Source organism: Macaca fascicularis, chromosome 18 (assembly GCF_037993035.2).
Source record: "Macaca fascicularis isolate 582-1 chromosome 18, T2T-MFA8v1.1".
Lineage (NCBI taxonomy): Eukaryota > Metazoa > Chordata > Mammalia > Primates > Cercopithecidae > Macaca > Macaca fascicularis.
This window is the reverse complement of record NC_088392.1, coordinates 75,062,996-75,086,372: the sequence shown is the minus strand read 5'-3', so window position 1 is coordinate 75,086,372 and position 23,377 is coordinate 75,062,996. Positions and strand designations below refer to the sequence as shown.

General features: G+C 44.4%; 2 long non-coding RNA genes across 5 annotated transcripts in view; one reads left to right on the top strand and one right to left on the bottom strand.

Annotated features, from left to right (window-relative positions):
- Window positions 1-23,377, bottom strand: part of LOC135968281 (uncharacterized) — a 103,459-nt gene that overhangs the window by 46,135 nt on the left and 33,947 nt on the right. The window lies entirely within an intron of this gene.
- On the top strand, window positions 909-7,108 carry LOC135968282 (uncharacterized). Of its 2 annotated transcripts, XR_010582942.2 has the most exons (3): window positions 909-1,246; window positions 2,188-2,279; window positions 2,905-7,108. It is a non-coding gene; the product is annotated as an uncharacterized lncRNA (long non-coding RNA). The 2 variants fall into 2 exon arrangements; XR_012427321.1 differs by lacking the exon at window positions 909-1,246 and having other exon boundaries at window positions 1,477-2,279.

The following is a 23,377-nucleotide window of genomic DNA, read 5'->3' as shown; positions in this document are numbered from 1 at the left end:
TTATTCTTCCAAAGGCTGCTCTGAGACAACAGTTATTACCTGAGATTTTTTTTTATCTGAATAACAGGACAACCTTAATCACTATACAACTCCTCTTACTCTCCCATAGCTTCCCCATAACTTGTCACCCCTACCCCTGCCCCCTAAAAACCAGGAGGAGCCTCAAGCTCCTATTCTTTTCTATAGCTCAGGATGCAGTGTGAGCTTCAATCATCTGACCCTTCTTTGAGTCTCATATTTTTTGGGCCTCCTGAGCAGGGATATGTAATTAAAATTGTCTTTTTCCTCTTGTTTATTTGCCTTACGTTAATTTACTTCATAACCCAGCCAAAGAGCCTAAAAGGGTGGATGGAAGTCTGTTCGTATTTCCCTGCTCTCTTCTCTGGTGGTTAAGACAACTCATTTCTCTGAAAGGATTTTATTGTGGTTGTTCCTAATGATAAGTGACCCCTAGAAGTTTGCCTATGGCCTTTTCTGGTCCTAAGGTCAGAAGATTCCACACTAATATGAGCAGAGATCTAGGGGGTAATTTCTCATGCAACCCTAAGGATATTTCTCTTCTGGTGTCTTAATCTGTGCTGAATGATGGGGTGGGGGTCCTCCTAGGAAGAGGGAGCCATGCCCCAAAATAGGCCCAAGTGATCGATGTTCAGTTTGTTTATGTTCAGACCCGTCATGCTTTTGAAGGATAGCCTTGGCCTTGGGGTGGGCCGGGCTCTCCACTCTATTTTAGAATTGCCCACGACCTTGTGCCATTGTTCTGCCCCTCCGAATCTGGTCTCATACTTCCATGAAATCATGAGTATTTTCTATTTTCAGCAGAGAAACGAACAATGCGGGGAATATTCTCATTCTCTCTAACATGTAAACAAGCAGAGAAGAAAACAGCAGGGCTCTCCCCTCATTTCACTCCAGCCACACTGGCCTGTTTTCTGGTGTTTTCCTTGAGGTCCTTTGCTCATGCTGAAGTGCTTTCCCCTGTCTGGCTCCTCCTATGGCTTCTTTTCCTTCAAGCTTGGGCTTAGCAATTACATCCTCAGAGAAGTCATCCCTGACTTCATGACCTTAAAGAGTGTCAGGGCTTTATTAACATGCCACAGCACTCAGCTCTATCCCTTATTAGTACTGACCCAATTTGAAACTAATTCACTAACTTTGTACATGAAAGTGCTGATTTTTCTGCATGTGTCCGCAGACAAAGAGAGGGTGGAATCCGTGTATGTGGCCTTCTGCTCCATCCACCCAGGTGAGTGTCAGGCTGCAGCCTAGAGAAAAAGCTGGGGTCCAGAGTGGCTCCCAGCCATGTCAGAGATATTATGGGATAGATGCTGCATGGATTCAGATTGAATTGACTCAATTAGGCAGTACGAGTTAGTATGCTTTCATTTTAGATTCAGTGCTTTTTGATAAACCTAGAAAGGAAGAAACAGGTGAGAGGATTTTATAGCAATTCATATATACTCATGGATTCTTTTGCCACAATCATACTTTAAAAATACAGTTTTGGCCGGTGGCAGTGGCTCACACCTGTAATCCTAGCACTTTAGGAGGCCAAGGCAGGTGGATCACCTGAGGTCGGAAGTTCGAGACGTGCCTGACCAACATGGCGAAACCCCGTCTCTACTAAAAATACAAACTTAGCTGGGCGTGGTGGCGCATGCCTATAGTCCCAGCTACTCGGGAGGCTGAGGCAGGAGAATTGCTTGAATCCAGGAGGCGGAGGTTGTGGTGAGCCAAGATTGTACCATTGCATACCAACCTGGCAACAAGGGTGAAACTCCATCTTAAAAAAAAAAAAAAAAAAAAAAAGTACAGTTTTGGTCATGCCATTGTCCAGCTGAAAATCCTTGGTTATTTTCCATCTCTGAAAAAGCAAGTGTGAGACTCACTCCTCCTACATGTGGCAGTCAGCCAGATGCTGCTCCCTGGACGTCCCCGCCTCCCCTCCTCTGTCTCTTTGCACATGGCCTGCTATTTGCCCCAGGAGCCTTCCTCCCATTTTCATTTGGTTAACTGTTTGTGTTCCAGTGCCCATTTTAAACACAGTAACTCTTCGTAGCCTCCCTGATCCTTCAGCTAGGAAATGAGATGTTACTAATCCATTCTTTCATAGGAAAAGCAAAAAGATTAAATGTATTGAGTTTGACTACACATCAGGCACCGTTCTAGTTTCAGATATGTTCACAGATATAATTTCCGAAACAATTCCATGAGAGCGGAACCAAGGAGGACACCAAGGCACAAAGAGATGAAATAAATGTCTCCAGGTCACCTAGCTGGTAAGTGGTGGGTTTAGGATTAATGCCCAGAGAGTCTGGGCCCATAATGACTACCCTTCACAGGCCAAGCGTGGTGGCTCATGCCTGTAATCCCAACACTTTGGGAGGCCAAGGCGGGTGAATCATGAGGTCAGGAGATCGAGACCAGCCTGGCCAATATGGTGCAACCCTATCTCTACTAAAAATACAAAAAATTAGCTGGGTATGGTGGCACGCAGCTGTAATCTCAACCACTTGGGAGGCTGAGGCAGGAGAATCACTTGAACCCGGGAGGTGAGGTTGCAGTGAGCCGAGATGGTGCCACTGCACTCCAGCCCAGGTGACAGTGCAAGACTGTTTCCAAAAAAAAACACTACCCTTCCTTCACCTTCTTGGTAAGGTTTTTATTGCCTTTTCCCCTAGCTTGGACTATGCCTTGATGCCTTGTTCATCTTTTTAGTTTTTAAGAGCGTGCAATAATGGGGGGCTTATAACAGATGATCACTAAGTATTGCTTAAATGAATACATTAATTAATATTCAACCTGGGAAAATCCTAGGTTGAACTTTTCAAAATCACATGAAATATTCAGTCTTCATGTCAAATATTCTATTGCTCAGGCTGATTCATTTTCTTTTTCCCCCAGGCAAGCTTTCCCACTTCTGCCCAGACTTGGTATTCAGAAGCCCAGACGATGAAGCTCAGCCAGCGTAATAATGGGGGAACAGGGACAAAGCTCCCTCTGGCCTCTCTGAAGGAGAGCAGGGACTTTGCTTTGTGGGGCTGGGGGTGGGAGTTCAACAGAGTCTTTGCTGTTGTTCTACTCCTCCTAATCTAGTCTCCTACTTCCAACAAGTTATGAGTATTTTCTATTTTCAGCAGAATGTTTGTGTCCTCCCAAAATTCATATGTTGAAACCTCCCCCAATTCCTCCGTTGTGATGGTATTAGGAGGCGGAGCCTTTAGGAGGCAGTTAGGTCATGGGGACAGAGCCCTCATGAATGGGATTAGTGCCATGTGAAGACACAGCGAGAAAGTGCTATCTATGAGGAACAAGCCCTCATCAAACACCAAATCTGCCAGTGTCTGGATCTTGGACTTCCCAGCCTCCAAAACTACAAGAAATAAGTGTTTGTTGTTTATAAATCACCCAGGTCATGGTATTTTTGTTGTAGCAACTCAAATGGATTAAGACAGGCCTGATCACTGACCCACTTCTCCTTTGGCATTTTCATTTTTCTTTAGACCCTCAGCACATTTGGTTCTGCCCAGTACTTTCGGGAGTAATTCCAGAGTTGGGATACCAAATATTTGGCAAGATATTGCCAGTCTTCATCCAACTGTCTTTTCACAGAGATCTCTGATCAACCATAGATCCTCTCTCCTGCTAACCTTTAACATACCCTTAGAATCTTTCCCAGCCAAGCCTCCAGTAATCTAATTGAAATTGACACACAAAATGAAATATATTTGCCATCACTAGCTGGGCTTAAGCAAAGCATTTGGAGGAACCCATTCATGCAAGTAAGCCTACAGTGGCAGCAGCAGATCCTGCAATGTCTTGCCCAGATGCCCCTGTTCTTACAGTGTCAGTGCACACTTGCTAGATTTCCATCTACAAGCCCCTGAGCTTCTCTGCTTGAGGGTCTTCAACAGCTAAAGGAATCCACTTTGCCATCTCCACACAGTAATCTAGAAATGCTAAGGGATTAATAATAAAAAGGTTGAATGGCTTGTGAGAATTGGTTGTATAAATACCCCAGCTCCCTCATCCCTCAGATATAACAACTGTGTAATGTAGCTCCTAGAGTACTCCAACAGAAGGATTTATGCTCCAATTACTCAAAGTGGTAATTTGCTTGATAATGAATGTTATTTTTTGGTTCTTTTGCTTTCCTGTTTTACGTCTCTACTCCCCTACTGTGTTTCCTGGGACTTCCTCCCAAATGAACTACTTGCATTCAAATGGTGGTCTTAGGGTCTGTTTAGGGGAGTACTCCAAGAGTCCAAAGAATGACATCACTGTCATGGCCCTCGTTATGCTCAAGAAATGTTGATTGGGAGATAAGTGCTTCTGATGGGAGCTCATAAGTAGGGATGAATGGCATGGGCGGGTGAGAACGAAGGGAGTCTAAAGTCAAGGAAAAGGAAAGGTCAAGGGGTTTGTTCAATAAGTTAGTGCTACTAGAGGTTCGGGAACATGGAAAGTAATTTGAGCTGTGTAGAGGACAGGAAGCCTGCAACCAAGTATTGCCTGCTGGGAAATCATGAAATCTGACTGAAAGAGTCATCCATATGAGCTCTTTTTTGTTCTATGCCCTTTCTTCTTGGGGAGCTTGCATATTCCCTAAGAAGAGAGATATAAATCATCATGGAAAACATTAAGAAGTAAACCATTGTGTAATGCCATTAGTTTTGAAGAGCAAGAATCCTATTTTCTCATTTCCTTTGGAAATCTAACTGAATATTCCATATGAAAAATTGCTTGAGGAAAGCGCTTAAAATCTGTTGCTATCCACCCTGCTCCTAATGTTTTCTTGTCATTATTTACGTACGCGAAAAGCATATAGATTAAGATGATGACCTTGTAGCTGACAAGTGAAATGGTATTATGATTGTTTTGGTTTGCACTATTGAATGTGCTGTTGTCTTTACCACAGAAGAAATACCTAGGCCCAAATAATTGCCTGAAAGTCACTAGATCTTTTGACATAAAATGGTAAAATCTTTTAATAGATGATATAGTAAGACCAAGGATAAAGTGAGTTCAACAAAAATCAATTGCTATGAGATTGAGTTTGTCTACTTTGATGTTCCTTATCTTTTCTGCTGGGAAGAGGAGCAGATATTGTACCAAAACTAAGGATGGAGAAAGCACTGGGGGAGTTCTTTTGTCTTTTTCCATGCAGGCCTCTCCTAGAGCCTCTTCCTCCATGGGCCTGCGATAGGAGCCCAGCATGCAAGGTCGCTCAGGGAAGGAGAGTCTTGGTGTAGCTCTCTGTGGGAAAAGGGGCAGGCACGGGGACAGGGAGAGAAGTATGTGTGAGAAAATAATACACACTTCTTATCATGCTAGGGAAAGGGAAGGGAGGAAAGGCAAGAATGGGGAAACTGGGGAGTTGCACAGTAGGGCTCATAAAATGGGATGTTTGCTTTGGGTTAGAATGGTAAGAATGCATGCAGCTCCATAGTACATGCTGTGCCCAAGAGGGCACATTTCAGTTGGAAGAGCTTAAAGAATGTGAGGAGGGCCACCACGTATAGAGAATGGGCGAATTTGGAGTGATTTCTGCAAACGCAAATCAAGTGGATTACCAGTAGGGCCGACAGCACCGCCTGGCATGTATTTCAGTGGGACATTTAAGGTGAAGCTGGAGAAACTATACCCAAAAGACCTTATACGTACAATGACCGGGGTGTCTCAGAACGAGCTCTGGCTTGGAGAGAAGCAAAGAGAAGGGAATGAGAGGCAACCTAGAATTACAGAGAACCCTCCCCAACACTCAGCTTAGGTTGATCCCATCTTGGAAGAGTCAGACTGTACAGTTGAGGAAATGTACAGGTGAGGAAATGTACAGGTGAGGAAATGTACAGGTGAGGAAATGCATGACAGGTCACCAAGGTAATGAGTGGTGGAGGAGAAACTCAGCCCAGAACCATCTGGCCCACATTGGTGCCTTTTCTACATGGCAGTGGAAAAGATAGAGAGGAAGCTATAAAATCCAACACAAGATTGACTTGGTGAGGATGCACGCAAACCTGAAGTGTGAGCCTAGATCGCGCCATTGCACTCCAGCCTGGATGACGGAGCAAGACTCCATCTCAAAAAAAAAAAAAAAAAAAAAAAAAGCTGCTTGTGTCCGTCATTTTTTAAAGACATTAACCATGATTGTGATCTCAATGTGCATTGACAGAAGGGGTCCAGGCAGATCACTTCACCCAGACACCAATACTTCTTTCAATTGTGTCTCAGACTGGTGAATTTCCACAAAGCTCTTCCCTGAAAAAATTTGACAGTGACTTCCCCAGAGCTCAATTACACATGGAGCTTCTGAGTGCAACTTCACAGTCACACCTGACAGATAACTGAGGCCCTAGGGGTGAAACTCAGGCATTGGTAGTTTTTAAAGCTTCTCAAGTTATTCTGAGGTGCAGCTAAGGTTAAGAAGTTCTACTTAGACTTAGTCCTTTTGGTTTGCCAAAGATTGTTTCTCAGATGGTGCAGTAAGATAGTTTTTCTTTCCTGAAGGATTGAGACCATTTCAGAAGAGAAGCACAATGATCTTGGTGTTCCACATGTCCTGATGGTGGATGCCCTCCCTCAATTCCCACCAGATGCAACATCTGCTTTTGTCTCCTGCGGCTATGTGGTGACGAGCCTCATTAATGTTGGAAGACAGCCTGGACCCAGGACTTCTTTATTGGGAAGGATGTGTCAGGACCTGTCTCTGCGATTTATGATGCAAAGGATGCCAGTGTCACCAAGCTTTGTGCTGAAACTTCATGCTATGTTGGGACTCTGACAAAATGAAACGCCAATATTTTCCTCCTCAAATTTGTTCTATACTTTTTGGTGAGCATTACTGAACAGTGTGTTGCTAAAATACCTGAATTTAGTTCGCTGTCTCTGATTAAAAAATCTTAAGCTGGTATGAGATTTGAGTCTCCTTCAGGCTCACTGTCAGCTCACAGGACTGTATTGCTCTCCTAAGTAGTCCCGATTGCAAGTCTTGTTGTACACACATAGCAAAATAACTCCATGATCATCCACATGACTTTTAAAATGAATACAGTCTACAGAAATAGAAGAGCTTGTTGGATTTTTGAAAATAAATGCCATAAGCTTCCAAGTTCCTTGTTGTATGCTCTAACATGGTTGCATCAAAATTGTCAAATTGGCAAAAACTGACAAATCTCTGCTACTCTTGAGCTTGAAGGAGAATGTGGGTTTTGGAATCACACAGCCCTGGGCATCAGGCTTGATTTTGTCACTTACCACTGGGAAAGGGAAAGCTTCTTCAGCGCTTTTTAAAAGACAGTAGGAAATAGGGTCATCTTAGCTCCGCTGAGCCTGCCTTTTCTGGAATGCTCTCTTTACAATGAGGGGACCTCATCTCCCTGCTGCAGCCCAGGTGGATTCCCTTCCTCTAGTCACTCCAACATCAGAGACAGCCGGGTGCAGGTTGCTATCTCGTTCCTGAAACTAAGGTCCCCTAGCTACCAAGTTGGCCCTTTCAAATTGAGATCTGAAGCCATATTTCAGTTCTAGGCCTGCTCCACCAGTTCTCTCTCCTGGTATTTCTACTTCATGCACTCCAACACTCTTTTTATCTCTGATTCCATCTTTTCTTTAGGTTTTATTCCAGCTCCTATAAAATATTACCAGGCAACCCTATCAGCTAATAGTCTTCCTACTTTCTCCTTATGGGCGTTTTAGAGTGAAGCTTCCTATTGGGCCACATCTTTGTGGGGAGCTAACAGTGCCCATCCATGGCTAGTTACGGTGAACGTGAGGAAGCCATATAAAGTAATGGTCAATAACAGGCCCGGGGGCTCACCGGCTCTATTCTCAGCTCTGCTCCTCCGTGACTGTGTGACCGTGGGCAAGTGAACTGACCTTTTCACGTCTCTGTATAGTTGCCTTGTTTGGTCTATCCCATTGGGCAATCCCAAGTTGGATAATTATAGGTTAGTTGATGACTTCCAATTGATTGAGCTTAAGTTTCACTTTTCTCTGAGACGGGCATTATAAGAAATAGCCCATGTTAAGTTGTAGTTGTGTTTGCAAGTCAAGCTTTCCGGGTCTAACTGGCTTCATGTGCAAGGGGATTTCTTCAAGCCTGTTCGCCACTTTATGTTTTTTTTTTAACACTACACAGTGGCAACGCTAAGGTAAGAACTTGAGTTTTGCTAGTAAGATGGTTAATTTTATGTGTCAACTTGACTGGATCACGAGATGGCCAGATATTTGGTTAAACATTATTTCTGGTTGTGTCTGTGGGGCTGTTTCCAGAAGAAATGGGCATGTGAATGGGTAGACCAAGGAAATGAATTGTCTGTGCCAGTGTGTGTGGGCATGATCTAATCCACTGAGGGCCAGGACAGGGCAAAAAGGTGGAGCAGGTGAGTTCATGCTGCCTGACTGCTCGAGCTGGGACATTGATCTCCTACCCTCAGTACTCCTGGTTCTCAGTCCTCCAAGCCAGACTAGAATCTACACCATTGGCTCTCTGGCTCTCAGGCCTTCAGACTCCTCAGGCCAACCCCACCAGCTTTTCTGGTTCTCTAGCTTGCCAATCATGGGATTTCTCAGCTTCGATAATTGTGTGAGCAAATACCTTATAATAAATCTCTTAGTGGATAACTTATTGGTTCTGTTTCTCTGGAGAACTCTGACTAATCTATGATGTACCTAGCCTTCATATTAAGGCATAGCTGGCCTGCTTGTCATCCCAGGAAAGCCATCGTTACACACCAGTGGGAGAGCAACCTCCCTTCATTGCTCAAGCTTCCATGAAATCCAATGAACAATTATTCCCGTCCTCCTCTCTGATTCTAAGCACTTCATACTCACCCCAATTGCCATCATACTGTATTGTTTGCTGGCTTATAGCATCTGTTTCATCAACTGGAATATCTTCCAAGACAAGCACTATTTCTCATTCCTCTGTCACTAGCCCAGTAGAGGGACTGGCATAAGGAAAAAAAGTTAATCAGTAGTTGTTCAAGAAGGGGCACCAGGGGTGGGGTAAGACAAGAATTTATAAACTCAACAAATAATTCAAATAACAGAGCAGAATGCGTTCAGTGCTGCTCAGGAGGTGCCGACAGAGTTCAGGAGTTCCAGGGAGGCCTTCAGTTTCCGACAAAGTGGCAATTCTCTTTCTCTCTGTGTTGTTTCTGTGTTGGCACTGAGCCCTTGGGCATTGCTCTCCTTGTTACCTCGGGATGTAGTGGAAACAAATGGTCGCTGGTTAAGCCCTCAGCTACCAGGTGGCCAAGCAGCTGCACAGGAGGGCTGCCAGGTAGTGTCTGTGCCAGGTGGGGTCCTGGGAAGGAGAGAACGTGGCGCCCACAGAAAGGTTGTATATTTAAGGAGCCTCTTTCTCCCCGGCATTTCTCATTGTCTACAGGAAGGTTGGTTGCTGACACTCTTGGTGATCATTTATTGGGTGGATTAATGACATCTCAGTTAACCAAGCAGGCTAGGAGGCGGAGGTCTTATGATAAGGACCTTCTTCAGCTGATAGAAGGAATATTCACCGGTGTGGGGGCCCTGTCCGGCAAAGCTCCCCTTCTCACAGGCACGAGTGTTTCTGTTAATGTTTCAATCTTATATTTACTTCACTTTCTCAACCCCATCGCTTCAGTCTTTTGAAACATCCTCAGAATATTTTTAAAGGCTTCATGAAAGTACAGCTTTGGCTTGCCTTTGATGACTTTGGGGTAACAGAATCTTATTGAGGGAAACCAATATCATTTCTCAGTAGATAGGAAGAGAAAACAGTCCTGGAGGAAAAACATTGATTAGAAAGTAAGCAGTTGCAGTAGCTCCAGAACACAATGGGGGAACTGTGAACACAATGAGCAGTTAGAATGTAAATATCAAGTTGCCTCCTAATCCCTTTGCCGGGCCTGGTTGAATAAACAACATTGAAAAGGTGAAATTACTTTTCCCCTTGAAATCAGAGTTTGAAGGGTAGCCAGCAGAAAACTCCAGAAATCATTGATAATTGTGTTCAGTATATCTCTTATCAACCTAATCTGCTATCCAAAACAGCGACTGGGCCATATCCATGGTAACTCCAGAAGCTGTTTTCTTTTCTCTGTAGTAGGTGGATAAAAAGCTCTCCATGGTGCCTCCTTTGGGGGTTTGACTTTCCCAAGCTCCATGCTGGGCAGGAAGTTACGTCCTGGCGGTGTAGATCAATTGAAGATGTTCATTGTCTAGATGCTGCATATTCGAGCATAAGGAAATTCACCAAACTGTCATTAGAAAATAAAAACATGTTTCCTATTATACTGCAGTAAATTCCAAAATGCCCCATGGTTCAATTTTTGGATATATTTGTCCTTATTTCCTTTGGGGTCTCTAAAGAACCTAACACTCGGCACAAATTAAACACTGATTCCATGGCAGCTATGACTACACAGTCATCTAAGCTGTGACTTTAGATGTCTTTGGACAATGGTTATAGCTGTAGGAAGAAGGATGGGTCTGATTCGGAAGTTTCTGGCTGGGATGAAGAACCGCTGCTGCAATCTCTTGGCCTCTTCAGGGACTGAGCCTCATCTCTCATTTAAGTTCTGCTGTCTAACACAAAGCTTGGTCCTGAGGAAGCGCCCACTAACCCCAAATGTGCAGAGATTCCTCTTCTCCGTCGACACAGGATGGCCAAATGGACTAACTCCGGAGTTGTTAATAAGAGAAATCTTCAAACCTAGGTGCCCAGTTCAGCTATGAGAATAACTTTGGGCAACCCATTCAACTTTTCCGAGGCAACGTTTTCTAATCTGTAAGTTAGGAATCATAGAACTTAGCCTGTAGGGTTATCAGGGGAGAGAAATGAGATAAGGTATTTAAAGCCTCTGAGCACTAAGCGCTCAATCTGTGTTCCTTCTCTTCCCCCGTCATTCTCACTGGCAATCCCTTTCCATCCTCAGTTCTGCTTACCCCTTCGTGGGAGATTGGCTTGTGGCAGCCACAGCTTTTCCCGTTCGAGTTTTAAAACGCCAGTTGCCCCAAATGACTCTGGCTTGTCTGCAGCACACACATTCATGAGGCACTGGATGATTCAGAGAGAAGTTTCTGTGCTTTGCAGGCAGCCAACAGATCCAGTTACCCAGATTTCAGTACACCATGTTTACACAGTGTTGTATATTTTTATGTTAGCTTATATTTCAGAATTGACTTTTTTTTTTTAATAGGAAGGCAAGATTCTAGCCAACTCTAACTACTATATTATGATTTATACATCCAAAAACCTATTTTTTAAACTGCAGTTCTGACATCTGAAAAATAAATCTTGCTCTTGGGAAATATATAGCTACTGTGTAGATTTCAGAGACATAGATGTGGGTGACGTATGGGCAAGGATTGCAGGCCCGCCACTCTGCCCCACCCTTCCACGCTGCCAAGGGATGTCCAGTGCACTGTCCACCATCTGACTGTCACACTGCAACTCTCAAGGTGATAGCCCCTGCCAAGGAAGCTTCTTTAATTTCAAACCCTTAGCTGGAAATGTAACAAATATTTCTGGTGACTCCTCATTATATTTTATAAAGTACATTATGATTCAGTTATTCAAAATTCCTTGGTAACCTCAACCAATCTCATCCTTTAAAAATTATTATTATTTTAGAGACAGGGTCTTGCTCTGTTGCCTAGGCTGTAATGCAGTAGCACAGTGATAGCTCACTGCAGCCTTGAACTCATGGGTTCAAGGTATCCTCTCGGCTTAGCCTCCCTAGTAGCTGGGACTACAGGCATGCACCACCATGCCCAGCTATTTTGTAATTTTTCTGTAGGGACAGGATCTGACTATGTAATTCAGAAGGGTCTCAAGCTTTTGGCCTCAACCAATCCTCCTCCCTTGGCCTCTCAAAACACTTGGATTACAGCCATGAGTCACTGCACCTGCACCCACCCTCAATTGTTTAAAAATAACCCAGGACAGGAAGTTTGACAGGTTGAAATATGGCAAATGAGTCTTTTTGCCTTAAGAGAGTGTTGGGCTGGGCTGGCGGACAGGTAAGTGTCTTTGGGCAGCCTTCCAAGGACGCAGGAATTGCTTGAATGCAGAAGAAAGTTGCTAAAATGACATGCATTATCAGCCAGCTCTAACAGAAAGGATAGGAAAACAGCTTGTCCTCTCGACTTGCTCTGAAAGTATATGACATACGTTGTATAGATATTATTCTATTTTACAGTATATGCTTGACATTTGAAAGTGCGTAGCACATTTTATTTTCTTTCTTTTTTTTTTTTTTTTTTTTGAGATGGCGTCTCACTCAGCTGCCCACTGGCATGATCTCGGCTCACTGCAATCTCCGCCCTCCAGTGATTCTTCTGCCTCAGCCTCCCGAGTAGCTGGGACTACAGGTGCACACCATCATGCCCAGCTAATTTTTGTATTTTTGGTAGAGACAGGGTTTCACCATGTTGGCCAAGACAGTCTTGATCTCTTGACCTGGTGATCTGCCCACCTCAGCCTCCCAAAGTGCTGGGATTACAAGTGTAAGCCACAGTACCCAGCCTGTTTATTTTTTTAAAGAATCATTACTCATATATTATCTGACTATCAGTTCTCTAAATAAATGTAAATTCTCAAAGACTCTTTCTTAAATGACACTGACAAACTGACATTTGAAGTTTTCAGAATTGTCAAAGGATTTCAGCTGAAGGATGTGTCACAGCTGCAGCTATAAAACCTATTTACGTTCAACTGCCACACTGTATATATTATAGCTACATTTTTCCAGTGCATCCCATGCTGATAAATGGATGGCATTCCCATAGGCTGTTTGTCAAGTTTTATGTTCTGGGCAAAAGGGTACTATGCTATCATGTTAGCTGTGAACACAAAACATTCAAAATCAAAGTCCAACAGGGTTTGTTTTATGGGATGCTTACGTATGTCTCAGGTTCATTTGTCTTGGGGGTTTACACATCATAAAAATGTTCCTGAGTGGTACTAATGCCAATCTAATGGAACCTAAGGTCCATAATGTGGTAATATTCATAGTGCAACGTTAGAATCATGTTCAATGAACAGCTAGATACATAAAGTTTAATTAGTCAGAGAACAAACTTTTTTTTTTTTTTTTTGTTTTGAGACGGAGTCTTGCTCTGTGCCCCAGGCTGGAGTGCAGTGGCGCGATCTCGGCTCACTGCAAGCTCCGCCTCCCCGGGTTCACGCCATTCTCCTGCCTCAGCCTCCCGAGTAGCTGGGACTACAGGCGCCCGCCACCTCGCCCGGCTAATTTTCTTGTATTTTTAGTAGAGACGGGGTTTCACCGTGTTAGCCAGGATGGTCTCGATCTCCTGACCTCGTGATCCGCCCGTCTCGGCCTCCCAAAGTGCTGGGATTTCAGGCTTGAGCCACCGCGCCCGGCCTGAGAACAAACTTTTCAAGCTCTGAACAACTTAATTATTTGCTGGCTATCAGTATAGAATTGCTTTCTAAGAAATACTCCCCTGAGGGAAGATGTGCAGGTGATGATAACAACAAGAAAAACAGCCCTGCAGAATTTTTGGAACCTGAACTTCCCACCCTGAGTAGGAGTTCTTTGTTCCCTATTCCCAACCCTACACTCTTCCCTCTTACTGTATACTGTGGAGGTTCTGGCCTTCTCTTTGGAGACCATTTGCTATCTGCTCCACCATTCATTCATTCACTTACACATTCACCTAACAGACATTTATTGAGCATCTACCACGTGCCAACTCCCTGCTCTCTGACTCTGTGGAGTTTACAATGCAATGCAGGTCCTCTGAAGTCATCCAGTCTGGTGGCTGCTCAGCTTCCTCTTCCTGTGTCCGTTACCAGGTCTGAGGGACACTGCAAAGGTCCAGTGGAGAACTGATGATTTTGCATTGCTGCTTTGAGCCTGAAATACCCTGAAATACCTCCAGCTGCAAACCTGTGTTCTCTCCCTGGCTCTCAGCTTCCCAACCTCAGGCCCACGGACCAGGCAGGGACCAAGAGAAGCTGGCATGGCCTCCAGTGCCACAGGAGCCAGGTAGCCTTCCAATTTCCAGCTCAGAACCCAGCCCAAGATCGAGCAGGCTTACTTCTGACCTACGCTAGCTAGGTTAAACTGGCTTAAGAAATTCTTTCTTTTCTACAGTACTCAGTACAACTGTTTGCATCTCTTACAGGAAATAACCTAAAGTATACTGAAGGGCTAATGACATGTAACTGGGTTCTCCTGGCCTATCAGGCAACTTTGTATTAGAAAAAGCAAAAGGCTCCCCTCTGGGTGAATGAATTAGAAACCCGTGCCCCATTTGGGGTGGGTGTATGCAGCCTCTTGAATGCAGATCAGCCTAATGTCCATGTGCTGGACTCCAGCCCCGGCTTCTCTTCTGCTGGTACCTTTTGCAGCACATTCCCCTGGGTAGCAGCCCTGGCTTCTCTCGCTTTAGTGGGAAACATTACTCCAGAAGACAGACTGAGTTCTGGAAGTGCTGCATTCTGTCAGCCTCAGCAGGTCTCTCTTCCAGGAATACCACACCTACACTCAGCCAACTCTCACTGCCTCAACTCCAGGGTCATTGCTGCTGGAGGCTGTGCCCAGAGTGCCTCCCCCGGTTTTAGCGGGCCTTCCATGCAGTCCTCCGCTTCCCTCTCCCTCAGCCCACAGCACCTTCTATTCCAATACGGAGTCTATTTGCAGGTTTGCTTCATGTGTCTGACAGTGACCCTGTGAGGACAGAGATGTTACTCTACTTAATACTGGTTCTGTCACTTTCAGCTGATGATCTTGTTTCTCACTGGAAACAACAGAAACAGTTAGGACAGAGCTTACAGATGCTTCTGGAAAAAATTTTAAGAGATAGGGTCCAGGCCAGGCACAGTGGCCCACGCTTGTAATCCCAGCACTCTGGGAGACTGAGGCAGGCAGATCACCTGAGGTCAGGGGTTCCAGATCAGCCTGGCCAACATAGCAAAACCCCGTCTGTACTAGGGATACAAAAATTAGCCAGGTGTGGTGGCCCATGTCTGTAATCACAGCTACTTGGAAGGCTGAGGCAGGAGAATCGCTTGAACCTGGGAGTTGGAGGTTGCAGTGAGCCGAGATCGCACCACTGCACTCCAGCCTGGGCCACAAGAGAAAAACTCCATCTAAAAAGGAAAAAAAGAGAGAGAGAGAGAGCATCTGGCTATGCTGCTCAGGCTGGAGTGCAGTGCCTCTTCACAGGCAGGATCTATCAGTATGAGAGTTTTGACTTGCTCTGGTTTTGACATGGGCTGGTTCACCCCTCCTTAGGCAACCTATGGTTTCTGCTCCTGAGAGGTCATCGTATTGATGCCAAACCTAGTGTAGACACTTGATTGGCATAGCACACTATGGCCCAGGGCTCCTGGATTCAAGCCCATCTTGGGCTTCAGTCTCCCAAGTAGCTGGGACTACAGGCATGTGCCACCATGCCCAGCAGAACTCATACATGCTTCTTTGACCAAACTTACTACCCACCTGCAATTGTATTCTGCCTTTTCTCCCCATACTATGAAAGCATGGGCTTGTCTATGGCCACACCCTCTCATCCACTACAGGTCGACATTTCCAAAATCACCCCTGCCTATGCATCATCAGGTTTTCTCCTTATCCCCATCAGAATAATAGAATACTAATAACACTTCACCCATATCACTAAAAAAAATCTATCTCCCACTACTGTCCAATTTCTGTTGCATTTTACAGCACAATTGCTTTAAAGAATGTGTACTCTGTCTACACTTCCCCTCTTCCCATTCTCTCTTGGACAGATTCTCATCACCATCACTCCACAGATACTGCTCTCATTGAGGCCATGGTGGCCTCCATGTTGCCAGATCCAATGTTCTGTTCTCAGTCTTCATCATATTGATCTACTGACAGCATTGATTGTAAGTGATCGATCTCTTTCTTGAAATGCTTTGTTCATTTGACTTCCAGAGGACTCTCCCCTTTCCTGTCTTCCCTGACTGGGGCTGCTTCTCTGACTCCTGCTGCACCTGGCCGTCTTCCCAATTTCCAATACTGGAGTACTCCAGGACTCAGCCTGTCCTCCAGCTACCCTCACGCCTTCTGTAACGGTGTCCAGCTCCAGAGCTTTACAAATAAACTACAAGCTGGCAATTCTCAAATTCATATCTCAAGCCCAGACTTCACCTCTGAATTCTGGAATCATATTCCCAGATGATTACTCAAGGCCGTCACTGGGATTTCTGTCAGGCATCTCTAACTTACAATGTCCAGAATTAAACTTTTGGTTGTTTTCTTTTCTTTTCTTTTTACCTCCTAAACAAGTTCTTTCTGAGATCACGTCTTCATAAAATGGTGCTTCTGTGTGTTTCAGTGCTTGGTCCAAAACCTCATTGATTTATCTCATACCTCACCTGCAATTCACCAACAATCCTGTTGGCTCTTCCTTCAAAGTAGATTCAAAATCTGAGGATTTCTCATGCATTTCACCACTATCTTGCAAGCCACTGTTCTATGCCACTTATACCCTTGCCACTCAAAGGGTGGTCTGTGGCCCAGCAGCTCCAGCTTGCCTGGGTGCTTGTTGGAAATGCGAGATCTCAGTCTCACCTCCAACAGAATGAATCAGAATGACATTTTCTCTTGATGCCCAGGTGGTTCATGTGTATGTTACAGTTAGATGTACTCTGACCTAAACTACTGTGACAGTCTGCGATTTTCTTCTGTCCTTGCCACTCTTTATTCTATTTTTCTGACTGATACTTAGAAAAATAGTTTTTCTAAGTTAGAGCGATCTTTAAAAAGTATAAGTCAGGGGACAGGTGCCGTGGCTTACGCCTGTAATCCCAACACTTTGGGAGGACAAGGTGGGCAGATCACGAGGTCAGGAGATCGAGACCATCCTGGCCAACATGGCAAAATCCCATCTCTACTAAAAATACAAAAATTGGCTCGGTGTGGTGATGTGAGCCTGCAATCCCAGCTACTCAGGAGGCTGAGGCATGAGTATCGCTTGAACCCGGGAGGCAGAGGTTGCAGTGAGCCGAGATCATACCATTGCATGCCAGCCTGGGTGACAGAGTGAGACTCTGTCTCAAAAAAAAAAAAAAAAAAAAAATATATATATATATATATATATATATATATATATGTCGGAGGATGTCACTCTTTTGCCCCAAGCTCTCCAGTGGCTTTTCCTTTCTGGGAGTGGGTGGGGGGTAGGGGGGCGGGCGGGATGCTAATGCTCTTAATGGCCCCTAAGCTTTGCTTTAATCCATGTCCCTACCTTCTGACCTCATTTCCTACTAGTCTTCCCCTTGATCACTTCACTTCAGCCATGGTGGCCTCCATGACACCTCTGCTATCCCACCTACTAGATAGAAAATGCACAAACCTCAGATCTTTGCCCTTGTTGCCTGGAACCTCTTCCCCAGATATGGACAACTTATTCTTTCACTTCATTCAGACCTGTTCAAATGATATCTTTATAGGAGAGACTTTTCGTGACATTCTAAATAAAATAATATCCCTCCATTACTCTCTATCCCTTTTCCTTATCTTATTTTCTGCATATTTCCTTATATCATATACTTACTTGTTTATTGCTACTCTCTGCTCATTAGAACGTAAGTTCCATGAGGTCAGGGACTTTTGCTATTGTGTTAATGCTGTTAGAATAGTGCCTGACACATATAGGTGCTCCTTAAATATTTACTGAATGGAAAAACGAATCTCCAGTTTCTCATTGAGTATTGTGTTCACTTTGTAAGACTAACTCTATTTGGTAAAAGCCTTGGGATTATTAGATAACGTGCCCTGAGTAGGCTGTGACTTGGGAGAGGGCTTTTAACAGTAAGGATTGCTTTGGAGCTTCGGGCTTGTCAACTGATGCATTTATCATCCATCCTTCCCCAATGGCCTAAGCACAAGAGTGCAGGAATGGAGACCCAGAGCTGACCGGGGTGGGGCAGGATGGCTGGAACCGTCACACTGTGTGACACTGGCCAGGGCTGGCTGGAGGATTTACTCCTATAAATGTGGTTAAAAGCCAGCCCCAATCCAGCCCCAGGTGTTTCAAGCGCTCACCCCATCTCCTGAGCTGACTTTCCTTTTATTTTAGGCTGAGCTGTAGGTTTACATTCAGCAGCATCCCGCTGAGGTTTTGTAGTCAACAGAGAAGGTGAAAAGCCTGAGCAAACCTGCAGGAACAGAGGAAGGCAGGCTAATGGCACCCAGGATGCAGAAGGTCCCAGTAACCATAAAAGACAGCAGAACAGTAAATAACCCCTAGGTTTGTGGCATCCACAGAACCAGGGCATAACCCTTTCACCCTTTCATCTCTCAGTCATGCAAAGTACCAAAGCTAATGTCCTTAAAATGCTTAGGAAAGAGTTGCAGCCCGACAGCATCACAATCTTGGCTGTTTACTGACCAGAGGTAGTAGAGGCCAGAAAGACTGCATTTAACAGGCAGAATTATTTGGTAGATTTACCTATATTTGAGTGGAATTTCTCTTTGGGTAGAATTTGCTTTTTCTCTTTCCCCTCTCTAGTGCTTGTAACAAGCTGTTTTCCCTCGCATGTTACTATTGTTCATTACCTTCTGAGTTTCTTAGTCACATAGCACTGGTGCTGGAGAAGACCTGAGAAGGATTCTTCCCCAAACCCCTTGTCCTGTAGATAAGGTAGCAGAAGTTCAGCAATGTGAAGCACTCACTCTAGCTTGTAAGTGACGACAGTTAGGAATGGTCCATGGGCCTTCTGATGAATATATTAACCCCATCTGTCACCCAGGGTTGAAGCCACACTTAGATATAAGGTGTCTTTGCTTGAAAGCCAAGGCCAGGCATAGCCTTCAGGTTCTACCACCTTTCCTCATCTTTCTCCACCTCCAGTCCCAAGCCCCCAGAGCCCCGATCAGGGTTCTTGGCCTGAGGCCTAACACTGCCCTCCTTTCCTGGCTCCTTGTCCAAGGACAAAGCACAGAGTTCAATCTCTGCCTCTCCAAGCTTCACCCTGGGAAAATTCCTTCATTTCTCAGTTTCCTCCTTTGAAAAATTGGGAATAATGCTACTAACCTTGTAAGGCTGCTGTGCTGCTGTCCACAAGAAATGAAATGAGAGAATTTCCTATGACTTTGTAGATAAATACCAGGCAGCGTCTCCCCTCCTCCACCAAATCCCACGTCTTCATTGTCTTGCCTTCAGTTATTATTAAGTAGGAAATGACTGTGATAAAAGAACTCACAGCCCCTGTTTGACCTTCGGCAAGGTGCAAATAAGTGATAAAGCTTAATGTGTTTGAATAGCCAGAGGCTGTTAAGACCCCTGAGCAGAAAGAGTTGGCTCTCTTTCCCCAAAGCCCTGAAGCACCAGGCAGGCCCTGAGCTGCTCCAAGCCCTGCTGGGACCTACCAGCTGTCTGAAAGAGAATCCCAGGAGAGGTGATCTGCCAGCTTCACCTCTGAGGTCCCTGTTCCCTCTGCATCTTTGATGACAAACGGCCTCTATGCAATTCTCCCCCATACTCCCACCATTCATTACTGTAGAGGTGTCCAGAAAATTTGTCCAAAACTTTGAAATGGGCATAAAAGATTACTAAGAAAGGTTTTTCAATGAAATGCTAGATGCACTCTACGAGATTATTCGACTGCATACAGTCTGTGCTCTCATTGTCTTTGAGTTACTTTATACCTCTGTAAATTGTAGAAAACTCATAGTAATTCCAGTGATTCTCATCAATAGAGATGATGCAAATGAATCTTGTCCAGGTGTGGGGGCAATTGACTCCCACCTGGGGGAGAGGCTGGTTTTGCATCCATTGGCAAACCTATATTAACATTCCTGGTTGCCTAAATATATCCTTTGGATCTTCTTTGGAATCATTTAAAAATATTGTAATGATTCTATCATTAGTTAATGAGTGGAATAAAATTTTGGATATGTGTTCATTAAATATTTTTAAGATAGTCATGATTTTACCTTTTCAAAAAGTTATTTATCCTTTGCCGGGTGGGGTGGCTCACGCCTGTAATCCCACCACTTTGGGAGCCCGAGGTAGATGGATCACTTGAGGTCAGGAGTTGGAGACCAGCCTGGCCAACACGGTGAAACCCCGTCTCTACTAAAAACACAAAAATTAGCTGGGGGTGGTGGTGCACATCTGTAATCCTAGCTACTCGGGAGGTTGAGGCAGAAGAATCACTTGAACCTGAGAGGCGGAGGTTGCGGTGAGCTGAGATCGCACCACTGTACTCTAGCCTGGGCGACAGAGCGAGACTCTGTCTCAAAAAAAAAAAAAAAAATTTCCTTCGACATTAGAGACCTCCTACCCTGAAGAGCTTGGCTCACACGAACTTCTTGGAGGGAGCCTCCTCGGTTTCATTCACTGCGTCCCAGAAGCTCTTACTGTCCCTGCAACACTTTAGGTCCATGGCTTCATCCTAGCATCTTTGTTTCCACATTACCTCCCCAACAGACCATCGTCCTGAAGACCGCTTGGTGGAATCCTGGATGCCCTCGCAGCTCCTAGCCCCATGCCTTACACAGGATAGACCCAGTATTGAGTCGACGCTTTTATTTGCCTTGCAAAGTCTCAGACATCTTGAAATCCTTGAATTAGTTCCTGATTACTAAATATTGACTAGACATCCAAGTGTTAGTTTGGGTTAAAAAATAATAATAAATAATAAATGTAAAAATGCCTAACCCTTGAATATTGTCTACTACGTGTCAGAAACTACCGTCAGCATTCTTATGTATATCTACTTATTTAATCCTCACAATAACATTTTGAGGTTGTTCTACTCCAGCCTGATGTGATAAATAAGGAAGTGAGACAGAGAAAATGTACATAACACACCTGTGTATAGATATAGATATGCACAAGCCTTGCAGGGCAGGGCCATGGGCACCAGCAGCCTGCGCTGGCCTCTGGATGGCTCTGAGCCCATGAGGGAGCACATTTCATAGCAAACAAAAAGTGCCATCGCAGGTGAAGAGTGGCTGGGAAGAAAGGGAAACATTGCATATTTCTGCATTTGAACAGCACTTTGTTTCTGCCTTTTGAACGAAAGCCCTACCTTTTCCATTCGCATTGGTCCCTGCAGATCTGTTAGCTGGTGCTGGCTAGAGAGACTGGCTTATTAGCGACGGTCTCTTCCTGTCAGTCCCTCAGATCCCAGAACACTCAGTCCCTGTGCCCCCACACGCACATGTGGGGTTTTCAGATGTTTCTGCATCTGAACTTCAGAAGTAGATAAAGCTTGGGCCTTGGGCCGTCCTGGGATCACAGCCTGGATGTGGAAGCGCTTCACACGGTGAAAGGAGAGTTTGCCGCTGGCTATTTACGGTGCTGAGAAGGTTGTGGAGAGTAACAACTCTGGAGCCGACCCCCTGAGTTTGTATCCCAGACTCTGCCATTTACCATCTGTGTTACCTTGGGCAATTTTCTTAGATTTCCTCTGTATATTAGAATGCAAGTAAAAATAGTACTTGCATCCTAGGGCTGTGTCTGCAGCATGGTAAGCCTTCAATACCTGCTAGCTGTTTTTATACATTTATTGAACATTTATAAGTCCTGGAGCCAGAGAGTTAAGATATAGAGACAGATAGATAGATAGATAGATAGATAGATAGATAGATAGATAATAGATATATGGATACATATATACATACATCATAGATGAGTTAGAGAGAGATTTGGATATATAGATATAGATATATGTGTGACTCTGCAAAGATTAAACTGACTGGGAGCAGAGGAACATTTGCAACAATGGAGAAAACATGCCCTGCCTAGAGACATTCATAGTCAATGTTTAGAAAGAAACCACCGAGTGGTCAAAGAACAAATGTTGCCAAATGTTATGGGCCATATTTTGTCTGTAGACTACCCTATAAGTAAACGTGATTTTTTTTTGAAAGATAGGTTTCCTCATATACTGAGCCATATTCATTGAATCTATCATTCTGGATAATAGAAATGGCAAAACACCCAATAGTATGTTGAGCAATTTTCCCAGGTTTTGAAAAGAAAATGAATCTAGAATATTTAAACTCTTCAACAATGCATTATACAGATTTGAAAATGTTGAGCATGGACACTTCTATGGTTTGAATGTGTGTGTCCCACCAAAATTCATATGTTGGAACCTAAGGCCCCATACAGTAGTACTAAGAGGAGGGGCTTTTAGGAGGTGATTAAGTTATGAGGACTCCAGCTTCATGAATGGGATTGGTACCCTTAACTAACTGGCCCCTTTTGCCCTTCTGCCTTCCCCATATGAGGGTATAGCATTCGCCCCTTCTGCCATGTGAAGGCACAGCATCCACCCCCCACCCCCGCCACACAAAGACACAACCAGAGGGAGGCATCTTGGAAGCAGAGAGCAGTCCACACCAGACATGAAGTCTGCCAATGCCTTGATCTTGGGCTTCCCGGCCTCCAGATCTGTGAAATAAATACGTATTATTTATAAATTACCCTGTCTCAGATATATTGTTATAGCAGCACAAACAGACTAAGACAGATACTTATTTTTTAAGGGAGTTGCTTGTTTTGAAACTAGTGATCTCCAGTGAATGATATAGTTTGGCTCTGTTTCCCTACTCAAATCTCATGTCAAATTATAATCCTCAATGTTGGAGGAGAGGCCTGCTGGAAGGTGACTTGGTCATGGGGATGGATTTCCCCTTGCTGTTCTTATGATAGTGAGTTCCCACAAGATCTGGTTGTTTTAAAAGTAGGTAGCACTTCTCCCTTCTTTCTCTTCCTCATTCTCCACCCATGTAAGATGTGCCTGCTTCCCCTTTGCCTTCTGCCATGATTGTAAGTTTCCTGAGGCCTCTCCAACCGTGCATCCTGTATAGCCTGTGGAACTGTGAGTCTGTTAAACCTTTTTTCTTAATAAATTACCCAATTTCAGGTAGTTCTCTGTAACAATGCAAGAATGGACTAATACATGATATTGTCAGCCAAAGATGATACCAGCAGGCACAAGACAAAGGAAAGTAATCCACAACCAGAATTTTTGGACTCTTTGTCTCCTTGAGTATAATACCCCAACACTGCCCCCCAGCAAGGTAGATATCCACAGACTACCCAGATAATTTCTGCTCTGATTAACTCCAGATTCTTTCTGCTCTATACTCACACTGACTCTGGTTCCTTCTTCTGACCACCCAGTCCCATGTGACCACAATATGTGGGTCCCACCCCTTTTCTGCCTAGTGTTAGTCCACTCTTGACTGACTAGCATTTGCAGTCCTCACGCTAGCATCCCCCAAACCCACACTTTTAACACACACATAAGATCTGTCTCATCAAGTATAAAAGGGTATAACTCAGATGTACACATGACTGGGGGAGGGGAGCCATTCATGCCTAAAATACATCAAATCAGATGGATAAGCCATTAGTTTCTGCAGCT